At 36.7% G+C, this 21,923-nt stretch overlaps 1 long non-coding RNA gene across 1 annotated transcript in view; it reads right to left on the reverse strand.

Annotated features, from left to right (window-relative positions):
- The window catches only part of LOC122222721, a 153,603-nt gene that overhangs the window by 16,287 nt on the left and 115,393 nt on the right, over positions 1-21,923 (reverse strand). Inside the window, exon 4 of the long non-coding RNA XR_006203818.1 lies at positions 12,395-12,465. This is a non-coding gene — a long non-coding RNA (uncharacterized LOC122222721). The remainder of the gene's footprint in view (positions 1-12,394; positions 12,466-21,923) is intronic.

Raw genomic sequence — 21,923 nt, forward strand, 5'->3', positions numbered from 1 at the left:
AGATGACACAAAGTCAGCAATTTGGTCTGTAAATTTCTAGTCCTTTTTCCATGCATTGGCAAAAATATAGGGACATGTAACCATATATATTTTGGTGGGTTTTTTTTTTGCTTTTATAACAGATTCACAATATATGTGTTATTCAATACTATTTGTTTTGACTGAACAACATGTTTCACTTTTTAATGGGTGCACATAATACTCATAATACCTCATAATTTGTCCAACCACATTTCTACTGATGGGCATTAAGGTGTGTTTAAATTGTTATCAAAGTGATACAGAGGAATTTTTTCTAACATCTCTGTTGCAGGCACAAATATTTTTTTTCAACACAGAATCCTAGAAATGAATTTGTTGGGTCAAAGATCCATTTAAATGTAGACAGATATTGCCAGAAAGATATTAATTTACATTTCTCCATGACTGATGACATTTACTTCCCGCCATATACTTGCTGATGCTGGATATTATCAAGTGACAAGTTTTTTCCAATCCACTGAGTAAAAAAATGACATCACAGTGCTGTTTTTATTTGCATTTCCTTCATAAGGACCAAGGCTCAACATCTTTTTATGTTTGTGGACCATTTGTACTTTTCTGCTGTTAATGACCTATTCATATTCTTTCCCCATTTTTAATTGGGTTGTTCGTATTTTTTTTTTTTTTGTATTTGTGAGGTAGTATGTTTTTATTTTGTGGACATTGTTAATTATGTTTGACAAATATTTTTTACCTCAATCTATTATTTGTGTTTTAACTTTTTAAATGGTGTCTTTGAGGAAAACTATATTTTTATGGGGGGAAAAAAGGTAGTATTTTTTCCTTCATGGATTCTAGATTTTGTGTTTTGCTTAGGGAGACCTTAACCCAGTTGAAATATATCTCCATCTTTCCTTCTAATACTCTTGCAATTTTATTTTTGCAACTTGAAGTTTTTAATCCATTTGGAATTATTGTAGTATGAAGTAGGTATCTATATTTATTTTTCCAAACTGTGCCAACACCATTTATTGACAGTTCATTCTTTCTTCTTTGATTAAAACCATTTTTATTATAAACTAAATTCTAATTCATTTCTTCATCTGTTTGGAGATTTTCTATTCTGTTCAAAAATTCTCTTTATATAGGAGCTAACAATACTTTAATTACTATAGCTTTATAGAATAATTCGATATTGCATAAGTCAAGTTCCACCTCATTTTTCCTCATGCATTTTTTAAAATCTGATATGTTTGAAAATTACTTTTCAAATTTCATAAAAATTTGAATTTATTAATTTGTGACCGATATGACAGTTTTACAGTGTTAAACTTTCTCTCATCCAGAAACATGATTTCCATCTTCATTTTCTAAGGTCTTCTTTCATGTCTGTGAATAAAGTTTTAAAGTATTATTTATGTAGGTTTTACATATTTCTTGATAGATTTATTCCTGGTGTTTTTTAGTTTTTGTTCCTTTTGCTATTATATTTCCTAATTGCTGATGTATAGATACTACAAATGTCTCATATATCCAGCCATTTTATTAAAAATTCCTTTAGCTAATTCTCTTTGCTCCTCTCTGGAAACTCTTGTTAGTATGACTGACATTTTGACCTCGGAGCCAAAGGTGTGAAATATATTCATGTGTCCTTTAAATATCTGTAAGATTTTACATCCAACCAGAGAGAAAGAGCATGTAAAGAATATAGAATTCAATCCGGCAGTAAAGAGTTTAGGTGAACAGAGTTATCAGCAACCTCAATAGGAGGTTGTGGACTTAAATCAGATGGAAGAATTGAGTATTTTGTAACTTGAACCCAAGAGAAATGAATCGTATTTGAAGGGTTTATGCTTAGAGTCCGTGTTGTCATAGCAACAATTAAAGGAGCTAAAGGTGTCTATTGTTAATGAGGGGAGAATCATGCTAAATCTACAGATCCCAGGTTCCTTTCTCTTAACCTATGCTTACGTGAGATGATAAAACCCAGTTCGCTAGCAGTGGTAAAACTGACCCCTTGGGGTAGTGTGTTTCCAATCTCATGGAAGTTTAGAATTTAATATATTCTAAAGATAATCAAACTCAAATTACTGACACTTTTGTGTTATATTTAGGATAATATGGGTAAATTTGGATTTTGAACTGGCATTAGGTTTCTGACAGATTAGCCTTGTGATTTCAATTTGAAATGTGTGCCTGAATAATGGACTTTAAATTTAGAGATTTATTTTGAAATATGAAAGAGAATTTGACAAAATCTACCAACAGTATTGAATGCTATCTAACATTAGCTATTATGCAAGCTACACTTGCAGGTTTAATTTATTAGATTCATAAAAGTTGTATACATATTTAGGAAGGTTTTGCTTATTAAGATAGGCATGTTTCAGGTTTCGGAGAAAATTAAATTTATCAAAGTTATAAGTGCATTTTATTTCCTTTAAGAGAGTATAAGGTGTAAATAGAACTATGTTTTAAAGAATTTAATCTATAAAACTTAAGTTACTCAATCGTTATTTTTTTAAAAAGTGAAGGTGCTTACAAAAAGAAAAACATGATCTATAAATTGAACTCAAAAGTTAGAACTAAATTTTAAAGTTACTTACCCTAATAAATTGAATACTCATTTTTAAATACACCAGTTGGTTTTTCTGTGCAAAAAAGTTAGTAATGCATGGACATCACAAAATTCATGCTATTTTCTTAAACTTTTAAGTTAGATGATTATTTCACTGGAAATAATGTTAGTTTTGTTGCTTCTTTCCCTGTATTTATACTTTTTATTCTGTTTTCTTGTTTAAATATCAGCAAACATTAATGCAGATGGTAACTACGTTTTGTTCTGTCATGGTAATATTTCACCATTAAGTATGAAGCTTTGTTGTCAGTTATACTCATACTTTATCAAAGATATTTCTTCCTATCCTTAGCTTAAAGATTTTTTTTTATCATAGATGGGTATTGAATGTTGTCTAACATTTTTTTCAGCTTCTTTTGAAAAGATCATGAGGTTTCTTTTTACTTACATTTAATCTGATAACAGGGAATTACATTAATACATTTCCTAACAGCAAAACTTTCTGGCTTTACTATGATAAATCCCAATTGTCATGGTATATTATTGGATTTTATTTGGTAGAATTTTTAGAAAGATTTTTATACTTGTATTTGTAAGTGAAATTGGTCTATAATTTTATCATATATTATTTTTGTTTCTTTTACCACGTCTAATAAACTTTAGTTTTTAGAGCAGTTTTATTTTGACTGGAAGGTATAGAGGTTGAGTGGAAGGTATAGAGAGTTCCCATATACCTCCTGTCCTAACACATGCATAACCTTCCCCACTATCAACATACCATACCACATTGGTACATTTGTTGTAATTCATGAACTTCCATTGACATGTTATCACCACTCAAAATCCATAGTTTACATTAGGGTTCACTCTTGACGTTGTATATTCTATGGGTTTGAACAAATGTATAATGACATGTATCTATCATTATGGGATGATACAGAATATGTTCACTGCCCTCAAAATCCTCTGTGCTCCATCTATTCATCCTTTTCCACTTCCCCCACCAGCCCCTAGCAACCAATGGATCTTTTCGTTGTCTCTTTAATTTTGTCTTTTCCAGAATATCATACACTTGGAATCATACAGTATATAGCCTTTTTCAGATTGGCTTCTTTCTTTTTTAGTGTTGAGTAATATTCTAGTGTCTGGGAATGCCACAGTTTGTCCATTCACCCACTGAAGGACATCCTGGCTGCTTCCAAGTTTTGGCAATTATGAAAAAAGCTGCTATAAACATCCATGTACAGGTTTTTATGTGGACATAAGTTTTCAATTCACTTGGGTAAATACCAAGGAGCACAACTGCTGGCTCATATGCTAAGAGTATGTTTAGTTTTATAAGAAATTGACAAACTGTCTTCCAAAGTAGCTATATGATTTTGCAACCCCATCAGCAATAAATGAGAGTTCCCATTGCTCCACATTCTCATCAGCATTTGGTGTTGACTGTGCTTTGGATTTTGGACATTCTAACTATGTATGTGGTATCTCATTATTGTCTCAATTTGCAATTCCCTAATGACACATGATGTGAAACATCTTTTCATATGCCGATTTGCCATCTGTATGTCTTCTTTGGTGTGCTCTGTTTAGGTCTTTGACTCATTTTTTAAATCGAATTGCTTATTTTCTCATTGCTGAGTTTTATGAGTTCTTTATATATTTTGGATAATGATCCTTTTTCAGATGTGTCTTTAGCAAATATTTTCTCCTAGCCTGTGTGGCTTGTCTTCTCATTCTGTTGACACTGTATTTCTCAGAGCATAGGTTTTTAATTTCAGCAAAGTCAACTTTTTAAGTATTTCTTCACAGATGATTTCCTTGGTCTTTTATCTAAAAGGTCTTTGCCATACCCGAAGTTATCTAGATTTTCTCCAAGATTATCTTCTAGGAGTTTTACAGTTTTGTGTTTTACATTTAGGTCCATAATCCATTTTGAGTTGACTCTCATGAAGGGTATGAGGTCTGTGTCTACATTCCTTTTTTATTGCTTGTGGACATCCAGCACTATCTGTGGAAAAGACTCTCTGCTCCACTGTATTGCCTTCACTCCTTTGTCAAAGATCAGCTGACTACATTTATGTGGACCTATTCTGGTCTCTTTCTTCAGTTCCATTGGTCTATTTTTCAGTTCTTTCACCAATACCACACTGTCTTGATTACTATAGATTTATATTAAGTTTTGAAGTCAGGTAATATTAGTCCTCTTGGTTCTTCTTTAATATTTGGTTGGCTATTCTGAGTTTTTTGCCTCTCTCTCCACATAAACTTTCAGATCAGTTTGTTGATATCCACAAAATAACGTGCTGAGATTTCAGTTGGGATTGCATTAATCTACATAGGCCAAATAAGGAAAAACTGACATCTGACAATATTGAGTCTTCTTATTCATGAATATGAAATTTCTCTCCATTTATTTAGTTTTTTGATCTCTTTATTCAGAGTTATGTAGTTTTCTTCAAAAAACTTTTGTGCAAGTACATCTTGTAAGATGTGGTAAGATTTATATCTGAGTATTTTGTTTTGGGGGGGCTAATATGATAATACATTTTTAATTCCAAATTCCACTTATTCATTGTTAGTAGATAGGAAAGTGATTGACTTTTATATATTAACCTGTACCCTACAAGTCTTCTATAATCCCTTATTAGTTCTAGGAGTTTTTAGGTAGGTTCTTTTGAATTTTCTATATAGAAGATCATGTCATCTGCAAACAAAAACAGTTTACAGTTTCCTTCCCTATCTGTATACCTTTTATTTCCTTTCCTTATGTTATTGCATCAGCTAGGAATTCCAGTACAATGTTGAAAAGCAGTGAAAGGAGGGCACATCCTTGCCTTCTTCCTGATCTTAATGGGAAAGCTTTGAATTTTGTACCATTAAGTATGATGTTAGCTGTAGTTTTTTGTTGTCGTTTTGTTTTGTTTGTTTTTTTGGTAGACATTCCTCATTAAGTTGAACAAGTTCCCCTCTATTCCTACTTTGCTGAGAGTTTTTATCATGGGTGGGTGTTGGATTTTGTGAAATGCTTCTGCATCTCTTGATATGATTATATGATTTTTTTTTTAGTCTGTTGATGTGATAGATTACATTAATTGATTTTTGATTGTTGAACCAACCTTGCATACCTGAAATCCCACTTCATTGTGGTGTATATTTAATTTTACACATTCTTGGACTTGATATGCTAATATTTTGTTGAGGATTTTTGTATTTGTGTTCAGAAGAGACACTGCTCTGCAATTTTCTTGTAATGTCTTCATCTGGTTTTGGTATTAGGGCAATGCCAGCCTCATAGAATGAGTTAGGAAATATTCCCTCTTGCTACTATTTTTTGGAAGAAATTGCAGAGAATTGTTATAATTTCATCTGTAAATGGTAGAATTCACCAGTGAACTCATCTAGGCTGGGCTGGGTACTTTCTCTTTCAGAAGGTTATTAATTATCGATTCAATTTCTTTAATATATACAGAATTATCCAGATTATATATTTCTTCTTGAGTGAGTTTAGCAGATTGTGTCTTTCAAGGAATGAGTCCATTTCATCTAGGTTATTAAGTTTATGGGCATAGAGTTGTTCATCATATTCCTTTATTATCCTTTTAATGTCCATGGTATCTATAATGATGTCCTGTCTTTCATTTCTGATATTAGTAACTTATGTTTTCTCCCTTTTCTTCTTAGTTAACTGGCTAGAGGTTTATTTATTTTATTGGTCTTTCCAAAGAACCAGCTTTTGATTTTGTTGATTTTCTCTGACTTCTTTTTAATTTCATTGATTTCTGCTCAAATTTTTATGATTTTTTTCCCTTTTGCTTACTTAGGATTTAATTTGCTCTTCTTTTTTTCTGGTTGCCTAACGTGGAAACTTAAATTTTTAATTGTAGATCTTTCTGGTTTCTAATATGCGCATCCAATGCTATAAATTTCCCTGTAAGCACTGTTTTCACTATCTTCCACAAATTTTGATAAGTTGTATTTTCATTTTAATTCTGTTAAAAATATTATTTTTAAATTTTTTTAATGTTTATTTTTTGAGACAGAGAGACAGAGAGAGAGAGAGAGAGCAGGGGAGGGGCAGAGAGAGAGAGAGAGGGAGACACAGAATCCGAAGCAGGCTCCAGTCTCCGAGCTGTCAGCACAGAGCCTGATGCCGGGCTCGAACTCACAAGCTGTGAGATCATGACCTGAGCCACGGTCAGACGCTTAACTGACTGAGCCACCCAGGCACCCTTGTTAAAAATATTTTTATATTTTCCTTGGGATTTACTCTTTGACTCATGTGTTACTTGGAAATGTGCTGTTTAATCTCCAAATATTTTACATTTTTCAGCTATATTTCTATTATTGATTTCTAGTTTAATTTCATAGAGTCTAAAAGTAGACATCGTATGATTTCTATTCTTCATACTTGTGAAGTTGTTATTTTTGGCCCCAAACTGTGGTCTCTATGGTGAGTGTTCCATATGAGCTCGAAAAGAATGTTTAATCTGATGTCATTGGATGAAGTAGTCTATAGGTGTCAATTATATCCAGTTGATTGATGGTGCTGTTGAGTTCAACTCTGTCCTTACTGATTTTCTGCTCTCTAGATCTGTCCACTTCTGATAGAAAAGTGTTAAAGTTTCCAACTATAAGAGTGGATTCATCTACTTCTCCTTGCATTTCTATCAATTTTTGCCTCATGTATTTTGATGCTGTACTTTTAGGCACATACACATTAAAGATGGTTGTGTCTTATTGGAGTATTGACCTCTTTATTATTATATAATGCTTCTCTGTATCCCTGATAATTTTCCTGGCTCTGAAGTCTGCTCTGTCCAAAATTAATATAGTTACTCCTATTTTCTGATTATATCTTTCTCCATTACTTTATTTTTAATAGACACATGTCTTTATATTTAAAGTGGGTGTAGGGGTGCCTGGGTGGTTCAGTTGGTTCAGTGTCTGACCCTTGATTTCGGCTCAGGTCATGATCTCATGGTTTGTGAGATAGAGCCCCACGTCAGGCTCTGTGCTGGTAGTGGGGAGCCTGCTTGGGATTCTCTCTCTCCTCTCTCTCTGCCTCTTCCTCTTTCCCCAAATAAATAAATAAACATTAAAAAAAATAAAGTGGGTTTATTATAGACAACATATACTTGGGTCGTGTTTTTTTTTTTTAATCTACTTTGACAATCTGTCTTTTTTTACAAGGGGTTATTTTTAGGTAATCTCTACACCCAACATAGAGCTTGAACTCTGAGATCAAGAGTCTCACACTCCACTGACTGAGCCAGCCAGGAGCCCCAGTCTCTGTCTTAATTGATGTATTTAGACCATTGACATTTAAAGTGATTATTGATATAGTCGGGTTAATATATACCATATTTGTTGCTATTTTCAGTGTGTTGCCCTTGTTTTTTTATTCTTATCTTTGTCTTCCACACTTTTTCTACCTTTTGTGATTTTCACTAAAAAACATTTTATTCTTTTATTAGCCCATTTCAGATACTCCACCTCCTTCAGTCAATTTTATAATTACCTAGAAAATGATACATCCCATCAAAATTTCAAGTTCATTTATATATTTTTTGTGTAGATAGAATTTCCAAATAATTCTTTCCTTTCTGCCATTTTGTTGCCTTTCTCACTCCAAATATATTTGGTGTTCTCTCTCTGTTAAACTTATAAATGGAATAGCAAAAGTTTTTGTCTATTTCATAAGTCTTTTCATTTTGTGTCCTCCTGATTTTATTACTGAAATCTTTTTGCGGTTTTTATAGTTTAAAAGTATTTCTACTTTCATCTCTATTATGCTGTTCTTAAATTTCATTCATTCATTCACTCACTCACTCATTCATTTATATCTTTCTCACTTTTGTAAGTTGACTGCTTTAAGCAAGACTATTTCATTTAAGACTATCTATTCCAATGATGATACATTCCTGCCCCCACCAATAATAGGAGTCCAATATCATTATTCTGCCACCAGGTGGCTGGCTAGTGATACTGATATGGTGACATAGCAGGGCTCAGGGTTGACATCTGCTATTGGTGCACTGGGTACTCTTCAGTGGTAGGGGCCAGATCCCATATATAACTTCCATCCCTACCACCATACTTTCCATGAACTCATTGAGTAATCACTGGAGCGACCAAGGAAAGTGGCTGCTGATTGACATCCATGGAGCAGGTCATCTGGTCCATCCTTTGGCCATCTGATTATTGAGAAAGTCCTCAGTACTTGGTCAGCATTCATAACTATTCACAAATATTGTCATACTCTGGGTCAAAGTCAGGGCAATGGGAGTGGCTCACCAGGTGCAGGTGATAAAAGGGTGCATTGTTTGCAGAGAATTTAAAAATAATAATAAAGCCAACTATAAATTAGTCTTCTTTTTATTAGCAGCATGTGCTGGCAATCCTAAACAATGTCAGTGATACAATACTCCTCCCTCAAAAAATCTTTTGTTGATTTATGTTCTAAAAATTGCTTGCACCTGGGGTAGACCACTCCAAACACCTGCCCTTGGTATGTCAAAAGTTTCCATCCACTTACCCTGCCCCTAGACCTTCATATTGTCAATCCTCCAATATTATTTTTTTCTAGTCTCTGCCTACACAGACAGTCATTAGCCCCTGACTATCAGTTTAGACTCAGAACACAGGACATCTCTGTTTCCAGGAAATGTGAACAAAAAGATGTACCACTTACAATTCTGCCCACAGGGAGAATTTCTCTTCATCCTTGTCAGTTGTCATCATTGTCAATTCATCATTATCTTCATACACAATTGAGATTAATAAGTACAGAAGTCTGCATATAGTGCAGAATCATCATCCATAAATCAGGTTTCATGTTTTGTTTCCTTATTGAAATGGCCTTAGGGTGCTCTTCCTACCCATAAGGCTACATCAATGGGTTGAAGGAGATATGGTTATGCATCAAGGGTTGGAACTCTCAGGATGGGCACCATATGCTCACACAGCTTACTGTTACCTTTAGACCTGCTAGAGCTCAGTCTCACAGCTCCCACTTACCCTACTGAAGAAGTGCTGCTAGGCACACTTAATCTTATGGCTTGATAGATAACACCCAATTCATGATAGGCAGTTGATAGCAAACTAGATAGAGCCCACATCTAGGACAGCAACTGACTGGACTTCCTAATTAATTTTTCAAGAATCCAATAACATTCTCCAAAAAGATTTGTTGTCTTCACAGGTCATGGGATAGAAGAAGTCACCACTCCTGCATCTTTCAAGTTTGTAATGAAGTCAAATAATCTTTGCAATATCTCCAAGAGTGAGTATTACTTTTGATTTACTGTTCATTCATGTTCTTGAAGTTATTTGCAAAAAACTGTTCATAATAGTCCTTTACTATCCTTTTATCTCTCTCTCTCTCTCTCTTTTTGGGGGGGCAGGGAGAGAGAAGAGAACATGAGCAGGGGAGGGACAGAGGGAGAGGAAAATAGAGAATCTGAAGCAGGCTCCACACCCAGCACAGAGCCGACTCTGGGCTCCCTCTCACGACCATGAGATCATGACCTGTGCCAAAATCAAGAGTTGGAAGCTTAGGCAACTGAGCCACTCAGGTGCCCCTACTATTCTTTTAATACTTCTAGGATGTGTAATGATGAACTCTCTTTCACTCACACAACAGGGGCTTGTGTTTTCTTTCTTTTTCCCCATTGCCCTAACCATATTTTATCAATCTTACTAATCTTTTCAAAGAACAAATTTTTTACTTTGTTACTTCTTCTATTGTCTGTCCATTTTCTATATCACTGATTTCATTTTTCTACTTAATTTTGGTTAAGATTCCTCTTCTTTTTTCTGTTATCTTAGGGTGGAAGTGTGGATTCTTGACTTTAAACCTTTTCTAATATAAACACTTAAAAGTATAAATTTCCCTCTGTGCACTGCTTTAACTGTTTCCTTTTAATTTGAAATATCTTCATTACCATTCAGTTTAAAACATCTTCTAATTTCCACTGTGATTTATTTGTTTTGATTCATAAATTATTTAGAAGTATATTGTCTAATCCAAGAACTTGAGAATTTTTTAGACAGTTTTTTGCTATTGATTTATAATTTAATTCTGTTGTTTTTAGAAAATATATCCTGAAATAATTTTCTAAGCTCTATAACTTATGACACTTGTTTTAGGTCCCAAGAGTACAAGCCTAATCTTACTATTTGTAGTACAATAGGGTGTGGTACAAAGTAGGCACTCCATAAATATTTGATGAATAAACAAATGAATGAAGAGTAGCCACATTCAAACAGAATAAAGTGATGCACAAATTACAGAAGTCAAAAGAGAGTAGTGAAATCTCTACTCTAGTAGTGAAATGATGGGGCAGCAGCATTTAACTTTTCTACAGATGAGAGTGCAAAGTCCTTTCTCTGTTACAGTTGGATCTTGAGAAAGCACAGAAAGAATGTGAGAAATCCTGTAGCCAAAAGATGAGAACCAAGGATAAAGTCTTAAGAAACAAACAGCAAATGCTGGGGATAGAAAGAAAATAAGCCAAAGGGATCAGAATCTAAAGTGAGACTTCACCTCTCCAGGTAGTCAAGATTTGACTAGTTTATTAATTGTTATTTGTGGACTACCAATGATTTTAGAAAGCCTCATCGGGATTATGTGTATTTTAACAACTGACATATGGCCTAAGATACCTCTAAGTAAACCTATGTATTGGTTCTTTTGTTTCTAAACCAATGACTGATGCTTTCAATGTCTTGAATGAAGTATCCCATAAAATACAATCACCAGCTAGGTGTCCTAGTAGATACTCCAGATATTTCAGTCCACCAGAGCCCCATCCATACAGAATGATTATGTACAGCTGGGACACTCCCTGATTTAATGATTTAGATTGGTCAGTCTTACAAATAGTAGAGAAACAATCTCTCATATGGGAGCACCAGCTGGTCTTGTTACAGCATAGAATTTCTTTACCCAGAAGGAGTTTAAACAAGAAAGAAATAAAGCATTTCATGATTAACTCCTTCCCCCAGGAAAACTGCTTTCTGAAAGCACATATTTTGGAGTTTCTTACCTATACCATTTCATCCAATTGAAAATTAGAAGAAAATTGGACAAATTTTCATAGAATGCTTTTTTTTTAGTGTAACTTTTTCTGTGTGGATACAACAGAACTATATCATTGGTTTCCATTCTTATCTTTAGTAGTTTAATTTTTCTACTTAATTTTGGTTAAGATTCCTTTTAATCCCATAGTGATGGTTGCTCAGATTGTTGCCAGTGTTTTGCTATTGTAATAAATACTACGGTGACTACTTTTCTTATTATGCTCTTATGATATTTACCCTTTAAAATAAATGTTAAAAAGTGGAATTTCATTTCTGTAGCCTGACTAGTTAGCAAAATTCCAAGCAGAGTAAATATTATGATGAGTTCTTTGACACCATTCAAAGAAAAAATTTCCTGGTTTTGTAAATTTTCTAACTTCTTATTTAAATTTCTTTAAAAATAGGGGCACCTGGGTGGCTCAGTCGGTTAAGCGTCCGACTTCAGCTCAGGTCATGATCTCTCAGTCAGTGAGTTCGGGTCCTGCATCGGGCTCTGTGCTGACAGCTCAGAGCCTGGAGCCTACTTCAGATTCTGTGTCTTCCTCTCTCTCTGCTCCTCCCTCACTCATGCTCTGTCTCTGTCTCTCAAAGATGAATAAATGTTAAAAAAAATTTTTTTTAAATAAACAAATTTCTTTAAAAATAAAAAAGCAACTTCTTAAAAGAAAAAAAAAAAGAACTCTAGGCCGAGGTTTGCAGCAGTTAGAAGCTTCTGGGGCGACTCTTTTGACCACTGTGTCTAAAACTCACCTCTGCAGTTTGGAAGACAATAACTTAGGACACAAAAGGCTTGCAAGTCCCCACAAGGCTTTCTTTTTCACCTGGAAGAACAGAAAATACAGAATTCGGTAAGAGACATCTGTTTCCTCTATTTGGCTTTCCTTGGATTAAGATACTGCATTTTCTAATTGTTTTTCTCCCATTCAAGAGCTGCCTTTCCTTGAGAGGCAGAGCAGGGAGAGGTCTTTTTTCAGTCTTTGCTTCTGAGGCTTGGTGACCCAGTGTCCTTGCTGCATCTGGAGGTCACCTTTGCTGCAAGCTGTTCGTGTATTTGACATGCTTAATCTCATCAATCAGACCTGAAGAGGCCTTCAGGCCTTCAACGATCCTGAAGAGGTGTTCAGACTGTTCTGGAATTAGGCATATATCAATATGGGGGACTATTAGACCACAGACCAAATGATTTAGTATACATACACAACCTTTTAAGGTTAACCGCATGTTACGCAAAATATTTTGTGAGAATATATGTTGACTGTATTCCCCTAACATCAGGCTGTAAAATGTTAAATAAGGGGAAAAAAGTGCTTTTTTGGAATAATTATTGTTGCTTTTTGGAGTGTGGTTGGGAAGTGAAGTAGAAAAATAAGAAAATATGTTAGCTTACCAAGCACTCAAATAAATAGTATTTTCATGTTCTTTAGGTATTTAAGTTAATATTAATATATAAAAATTATATTTTGATACATTTGCTTACTTGTCATCAAGCTTCAAAATTTTCATGAAAATTCAGATTTATAAGAAAAAGTTAATTTCAGACGACATTATGGAAGGATTCATAATAGCTCCTTGCCCATGACTGCATACAGTCAATTAATCTCCCTGGGTCTTGGGTTCCTCATCAATAAATGTTGAACTAAACAGTTTCTAAATAACCCTCTCACCCTAAATTCCATGATTCTATGTATTTGGAATGAAATGATTCATTGCTCTATAAGTCACATATCTCTCTGAGGAATGTAAGGAGTTAACAAAAAAATCTCAAGATATAAATACGGACTTTTTGTGAACTGCCAATAATCTAGTATTTACTTGAAAATACCCTACAAATAGTTTATTGATGTAGTCCTTTCTACAAGAGTTTCAATTTAAGAGGAAACCACACACACACACACACACACACACACACACACACACACACACAAAGAGGAAATCACTATTCTAGCTCTATGTATGTAGTATGGCAGGGTTGGGAGAAAACTTTCAAAAATCTTCCTCAACATTGAAAAGAGTAAGGACAAGCTTGGAAGACTGGAAAAATCTGGACTTTGAATCACAGATGAAAAAAACTTCAGTTTAATCAAGTATGAGGTCATGTTTCATGTGGTCTATTTATTTTCTTCTGCTGCTTTGTAATGCAGTTGTAGATGCTGAATTTTAATGAAACTCTTCATTGATTGATTGGTGATAATGCTAATCAATTTTGAACATTACATCTAATTGTTTTATGACCCAGTTTGACTATTTCAGACCCAGAAAAAAGGCAGCAGAATGGTGAAAGAACACCAGATAAAGCCAGGGAGACCTGGATTACAGGCTACACTCTATGACCTTGGACAAATGGATTAACCTTCTGGGTCTTAGTTTCCTCTTTTATAAAATGAGAATATTGAATTCTTAGGTCTCTTCCTCCTTTAAGACTCTATGGTTCTGTGAAAGAGCTGGCCAACAGTTCTTCTCATTGCCTATCAAGATTCTAATTCATCCCTGATTCTAATTCTAATAGAATTGATTTACAATCAGAATTTCTTGCTTTCACATTAATAATGACAATGACAACAAACCATCACTCTTTTACCCCTTCTGGCTCGTAAGTGTCTCATTCTCAAATATAGGATCCAACTCTAGAAATGGGAAGAAAGGCTCACAGATAGAAAGGATAGAGAATTTGAAAAAGCTCAAGCACAGATTTTCACCCCAAGGGATAAGGAAATGGAATAGGCATATTAATGTAGATTCTTTACTGCAGGTGGCATTAGCCTAACTCAAACAAATGCAGGCAAATTAAGGGAATTTATTAACTCTCGTAAATAGAAGGTTTGGAAGATTCATCTGGCATCAGGCACACTTGGATTAAGGCTCATAAATGGCAATATCAAGACTCTGTTTCACCCCCTTCTTTGACAGGGTGTTCTACAACAGGTTCTTTCCAGATCACCAACAAGATGGCAACTGAAAGCTGAAGACTCTAAATCTATATAAGCTTAATAACCAAGAGAGAGAAACATGTTTTGTTTTGTTTCCCAAATAACCCCAGGAGAAAGTGCCAGAAATGAATAATCTGTTGATCTGACTTGATCACATATTCATCTCTGTACCAATCAGTGTGGCCTATGGGATGGGTTCCCTGATTTTTGGGTACAGTGTAGGTGATGTTTCCACTTCTGTAGCTGAAGAAGGGAGTGTACCCAGGCCTATGAAACACACATGGAATGGGCTGCTCATAGGAAAGATGGGTTTTGTATTCTAAACAAGTGGGGAAATCATGCTAGAAAGATCACAGATGGAAGGTCACTAAAATAGATTTCACTGGACATTGCAAACCAAGGGTAGAAGGTAGTTACCTTGGATGATGAGTTCTGATAAAAATGATTCTGAGCTATGTGAAGTCTCACTACCGACGAGTGTGAAGACTGATCAGCAATGTCTGCGGTGGACACTGTGCCACTGAGCCAACAGAGGTACGCAAACCTCACACTTGCTATACCTTCCTAGTGTGAAATCATGATTCATTTCCTACCAAGTATGGTCAATTCAACCACCAGCTCTTTAGAATATCACAAGGACAGGCCCTTCTTTTGAAAATTCCCATTTGTTCATGCTTATAATGCTACTGAGATCCTTAGAGATGGGAACCCCTCCCATGTTGGAAATTTTGACATTTTATTTGAAGTTATGCAAACCTTTAGGACACAAAGAATGATCCTAGCTAGCAATGGTTCTTAACAAAGAATGTACATCAGAATCACCTAGGTAGTTATTTTTAAATTTTTTTTATGTTTATTTTTATTTTTGAGAAAGAGAGACAGAGCATGAGGAAGGGACGGGCAGAGAGAGAGAAGGAGACACAGGATCTGAAGCAGGCTCCAGGTTCTGAGCTGTCAGCACAGAGACCGAAGCGGGGCTCGAACTCACGAACCATGAGATCGTGACCTGAGCCAAAGTCAGTCACTCAACTGACTGAGCCACCCAGGCACCTCTAGGTAGTTATTTTTAAATATATATGACTGGCCTCTAACCCCAAACTTTCTGATCCAATACAGCTTGGTAAGATCCTAGAATAGTGAAACAGAACTATTATCTATTAAAGTTATGCATGCTTATAGTAAAAACAAACAAAACAGGACAGAGAGGTACAACATGAAAAGTAGAAAGTCCCTTCCCAAGGAAGGATTTAGGTGGGGAAGGGGGGAAAAGGAAATTTTCCTTTGTCTCACATAAATGTCTTACAAAGCATTGTTTGAAATGCTTTTTTATAACATGCCTGAATCAGTTTTGTATTTTACAATGAGCGTGATAATCTAAAACACTTATTTCTATCAGAAACTACAATGTCCCTGCCAGCCAAATTGTCATCACTGAGACTATTCTATTTGCAGGTAACAAAAATGGCATAAAATACTTTTAAAAGTTCTCGTGGAGGGGCACCTGGGTGGCTCAGTCAGTTGAGTATCTGATTTCGTCTCAGGTCACAATCTCATGGTTCATAGGTTCAAACCTGCGTCAGGCTCTGTGCTGACAGCTGAGAACCTGGAGCCTGCTTCAAATTCTGTGTCTCCTTCTCTCTCTCTGCCCCTCTCCCACCCATGCTCTGTCTCTCAAAAATAAATAAATGTAAAAAAAAAAAAGTTCTTTTTGAGACAACATGCTTTTCTTACTCCCCTGAAGTTAACCCTGTGGACAGTTTATATATTCTTTCAGAAGCTTCCTATACATATAAGTATATATATATCACAAAGGAGGCACAAACCCAAAGTGTATGTGTGTGTGTGTGTGCGTGCGTGCGTGTGTGTGTGTGTGTGTGTGTGTGTATACCTCCTTTTATTATGGTAAATGATGGAATTATACTATTATGTATATCCTGTTCTACAATTTGCTTTATTTCCTTAATTATTTGGGCCTCTTTCCCAAAGGATCTACCTGTATTTTCATAAAATCTACCTCCTTTTAGTGACTTCATAATATTCCAACATTTTTCCCGTTTACTAATAATGCTCAGCCTACATTCTTTTAAATATTTATCTGGGCGCTGTGCAAGTACAGCTATGGAATATATTCCTACTTAAGTCACATTAGTATATATATATATATTTAAAATTTTTGATGAACACTATTGAATTGCCCTCCAAAAAATTACACCAACTTACAGACCCACCTACACTGTACAGCAATATCTGTCTTCCCTATTCTCAGATGTCAAGTATATTTCAAAGAAAGCTTCCCAGGTCACCTTGAAACATAATCCTGATCAAGAACCACTGTGCTTGAAGGCTGTCACCTAAAAAAAACCCTGTTATTTGTTTTTAGAATTGTTTTATATCTTAAGATACCTCTTAGAATAAGAAATCATATGTAGAAAGACTAAATTCTAGGAATCATATCCATTTGGATCTCTTTATATCCTATAACTGGTATTGAATGCTAGGGGCCTGTGAGACTTTGGATGAAGTCTCCTGCATTAGCATTTCTGGCCATGGAAGCCACCCAGAGATGCAATTCAGTGGCTGCAAGATGAAGCTTTTCTGTCTGGACTTTTCTCTGGCCTGGGAGCCATAGTGTGATTCTGACTGCTCAGAGATGGCTTAGGCAAGGCTGAGCACATCCAGAGAAACAAAGCATTTAGAACTTTCTTTTTTTAAAAAAAAAAAAAAGCTTTTTTTGTGGGGGAGCAGGGGCGCTTGGGTGGCTCCGTTGGTTGAACGACCGACTTCGGCTCAGGTCATGATCTCGCGGTCCATGAGCTCGAGCTCCACGTCAGGCTCTGTGCTGACAGCTTGGAGCCTGGAGCCTGCTTCAGATTCCATGTCTCCCTCTCTCTCTGCCCCTCCCTCACTCATGCTCTGTCTTGCTCTGTCTCACTCTCTCAAAAATAAATAAATGTTAAAAAAAAATTTTAAGTAGCTTTTTTTTTTAACATTTATTTATTTTTGAGAGACGGAGCAAGACAGAATGTGAGTGGGGGAGGGGCAGAAAGAGAGAAGGAGACACAGAATCCAGGGCAGGCTCCAGGCTCCGAACTGTAAGCCCGGAGCCCAATGCGGGGCTTGAACCCATGAATTGTGAGATCATGACCTGAGCCAAAGTCAGATGCTTTATTGACTGAGCCCCCCAGGCACCCCGAGAACTTTCTTGAATAGAGATTTCCACAAGAATAAAGTATAACCGCAGGTATTTTAGACCCACATTCATACACACACAACATTTTGTGATGAGAAACAATGTTGTGTATTCTTAACTTTGAGGAGATTTAGCAATTGGCCAGGAAAAGTGGGAACTTTCTCAAGTTTGTGTTAGGGTACCTGAATTACATTTATGGCATTGAATAGGCGAATTCCTAACCTATGCGACTAAATACAGTACCCAGATAATCTAAAATGATTATTTCAGTCAATAACTACAATGTCCATCCCAATAAAACTGTCTTCACTGAGGTTGTTTTAGTCGCTAGTGACAAAAGAACAATTTAAGCTAGCTTAATACACGAACAAAACAAGATGTGGGCACATTAGTATTAGGATACAGGGTTGCTCACAAACACGGAAGGCAGGGATTGTGAAAGGGACTAGACACATGACTGAAGAAGCCCCATGTTTCTCAGTCAGTACTTGCCTCTACCTCATACTTCTCCCTCCACTTAGCCTTTTTTATCTCCTCTGTTCTCTCTGCAGGGCAACACTCCATGCCTTTGCCAACCCTTGTGGGCAGATGGATATTTCACTGCTCTTGAACTTCCATTAGCTCCATTTCAATAACATGCTGGGTCTACCCGGGCTATCTCAGAATCTGATTTTCAAATTTTTGAGAGAATCCAACTGGCCCATTCAACCTTGGCCAGAGAAGGTGGGTTCATGTAACAGTATACTAGCAGCTAAAGTTTATCGGGTGCTAACTACACTTTATAAGCATTACCTTTATAGAGCCTTTGGGGCCCTCCTTTATCAGGACACTGGTACAGTTTTCAGAAAAAGAGGGTTAATTGCGAGTTGTGCAGATGTCCTAAAAGATGTCCATGACTCAAATCTCTCTCTCAGAGCATGAGAAAATTATATGCAGAGAGAAAGACACGCACATAAAAAGCTAACTTGAGCCTTGTACTCAGTTCAATAATGCCGCAATGGGAATAAGGACAGGACTTAAAGAGTCCCAAACACCTGAGTTCTAATTCTAACTCCAACAAGTTTATGAACTGTGTGGCTTGGACAAGTTCCTTTACCTCTCTGCTCAATTCCCTTTTCTTTCTGTGAAAGTGTGATAATAGCACATATCGCATGACACAGTGTACACAGAGTGATTGAGTTCCGCTACCTCTGAAGCCCCTAAACATCAGCAAGTAGTTATGAATGCTTCCTCTGTAACAAGGAAATGTCCAAAAGAGATGGGCACCAACAGGAAGGAAAAGATGGAGAAGTAAGGAGTCTGCTTCCCTTGGTGAGCATTATCATTATATATAATATCACTATATAATAAGAAGAGCTAATAGTTCTCAATTATTGTGTATACTGTGGGGGAGGTGCTTTACATATATTTATGTATATTAGCTGAGTTACTATTATTGCCCCATTTGGAGGCACAGAGAGCCTAAGTAACTTGTCCTAGGTCACACAGCTAGTAAGTTGCAGAAGTAGGACGTGAGGATAGACAGTCTGGCTCCAGAGCTCACATCTTAGTCACTACTCTGCACTGCCTTCAAGGCCAACTGTATCATAGTCTATCCTGCCATGTGTCCCTGAACTAGAGAGGTGTTTGTGGATATACCAGCACAGAGAGAAGACAGTGTGCCTTTCAGTTTTCAAACTTGCTAGAATCCCCCCCTTGTTTATTCCACATGCCCCCTTTAATGAGGTTACCTCATCAGAATTAATGGATTGTTATTCTTCTTGATCCATGGTGTAAATTGTAAACTCTGAGATAGTTTGCCTACCACACTTAGTTTAAGATTTGGAAGGTTTACTTGCAAAAGCTCTTAGAAGCACCCATGAATAAACAAGAGCGAAAAGTTAAACGAAGGATAGACATTTTTGTTTGCACTTTTTTTCAAATCTATCCAAACAACTGGATTCAAAAGCTTTCTCTGACACCATAGGCAAATACTTCTTCCCCAGGCACAGACAGCCTGTCAGAGACAACACAGGCCCACTGCTGTGATACTTGGAGAAATTTATAAATGATGCAAAACTTCATATTTTTGCCAGGTTCTGCCTTAAAAGAGTCCCAAAGAGCACAACATCAATGAGTGGTAGTGAAAGCTGATGACTTCTAAGAGAATCAGAGGACATACATGTGGCAGACACCATTGGTCAGCTAGCCTAACTCCCATTCTCAAAACCCGCCTCCTTTGGCATCCTCCATTATAAAGGCTAGAAAAGTCTAATATTTGCCTTCCTGCTCTGCTGTAGCTAGGGCTGGCTTTGTGAAACAGTTTGAGTTCCAATGAGGGATAAGCAGAATTCTACAGGGGTTTCTGACAAATCTTTGCTTTCCTGATATAAAGGACAGATGTCACTGGCCCCACTTCTTCTGCCCACTGCCTTCTGTCTTCTTCTTCTTCTTGTTCTTCTTGTTCTTCTTCTTCTTCTTCTTCTTTAATGTTTATTTATTTTGAGAGAAAGAGAGAGAGAGAGAGAGAGAGAGCACATGCACGTGAATGAAGGAAGGGCAGAGAGAGAAGGAGACAGAAAATCCCACATAGGCTCCACCCTGTCAGTCCAGAGCCCAACAATGGGGCTCAATCCCATGAACCATGAGATCATGACCCAAACTGAAATCAGGAGTCAGATGCCTAACCGACTGAGCTACCAAGGTGCCCCCATTTTTTGCCTTTTAATTCTACACCTATCCATATATCTTTTAGAAATCTCCCAGAAGTTGGGTTAAAGACCATTGCTTAATCAAATCACTAAAATGACTCATAGGGCACTGATAATCAAAATGAGTTCTCTTTATAGTTTATCTCCTAATGATAATACTTATTTTTTTAATTTTTTTTTAATTTTTTTTTAACGTTTATTTATTTTTGAGACAGAGAGAGACAGAGCATGAACGGGGGAGGGTCAGAGAGAGAGGGAGACACAGAATCCGAAACAGGCTCCAGGCTCTGAGCAGTCAGCACGGAGCCCGTGCGGGGCTCGAACTCACGGACCGCGAGATCACGACCTGAGCCGAAGTCGGATGCTCAACCGACTGAGCCACCCAGGCGCCCCGGTAATACTTATTTTAATGTAACACGAGTATCCCATTGTTAATGGTAGGGTGGTATCATGCATTATAACCAAACTTACTGTTAGTCTAATACACACATGAAGTCCAAAATAGCGTACAAAACCATTTTTTACTCTAGGCCTTAGCTGTGTATTTCAATTTTACAGAGTTCGTGGTTGAGAGAAATGGCTGTGGTCATTTGTTCTACTTCACCCTTCTCCAGCTCTCAAAAAGATCCTCCTAAACAGGCCCTAAAGGTCACCCATGTGAGCACACCCTCCTGGACACTAGGAAACCAATCTCTCACTCCCTGAACACTCTCTTCTCTTCTCCTACACCTAGAGATGGGTGGAGAGATTCATGGGAGCCAAATGAACCCCATTAATTAATATCATTGAGTATATAACAGGCAGTCAAATGTTCATTAAATGAATAAATTAAAAAGGAGTATCTACCATAAAGTATGGGTTTCTAGAGAGGTTTTCCAGAGAATGTGGTCTGTCTTAGTCACTTTGGGCTGCTACAAGAAAATACCACAAACTGGGGGCTTATAAACAACAGAAATTTATTTCTCTCAGTCCGGAGACTGAGAAGTCCAAGATCGTGGTGCTAGCAGATTTGGTGTTTGGTAAGAGTCAATTTTGTGTCTGGTAAGAGTCCACTTCTTCATGGATGGCTGTCTTCTCACTGTGCCCCACATGGCAAAAGGGACAAGGGATCTCTCTGGGGCCTCTTTTATAAGGGCACCAATCCCATTCATGAAGGCTCCTCCTTCATGACCTGATCACCTCCCAAAAGGGATCCCTCCCAAAGGGGATCCCTCCCTAATTTAGGTACTTCCTAATACCATCCCCTTGGGGGTTAGGATTTTAACATTTGAATTTTGAGAGGACACAAGCATTCATTCCAAGCATGGTCTAAACAGTCTTGAACATCATTTGTGACGTAGCCAAGTGGAGAGGCGATAGGGAGAGCAAGCCAGAAAGAATCCACAGCATGAAGCGAGGTGTTTTACATGAATACAAGAGTGGTGCACTGGGAGAAGTAGAAGTAATTTCGTGCTGCAAAAGTATGGAGTGCG

This window comes from Panthera leo, chromosome B3 (genome assembly GCF_018350215.1).
Source record: "Panthera leo isolate Ple1 chromosome B3, P.leo_Ple1_pat1.1, whole genome shotgun sequence".
Lineage (NCBI taxonomy): Eukaryota > Metazoa > Chordata > Mammalia > Carnivora > Felidae > Panthera > Panthera leo.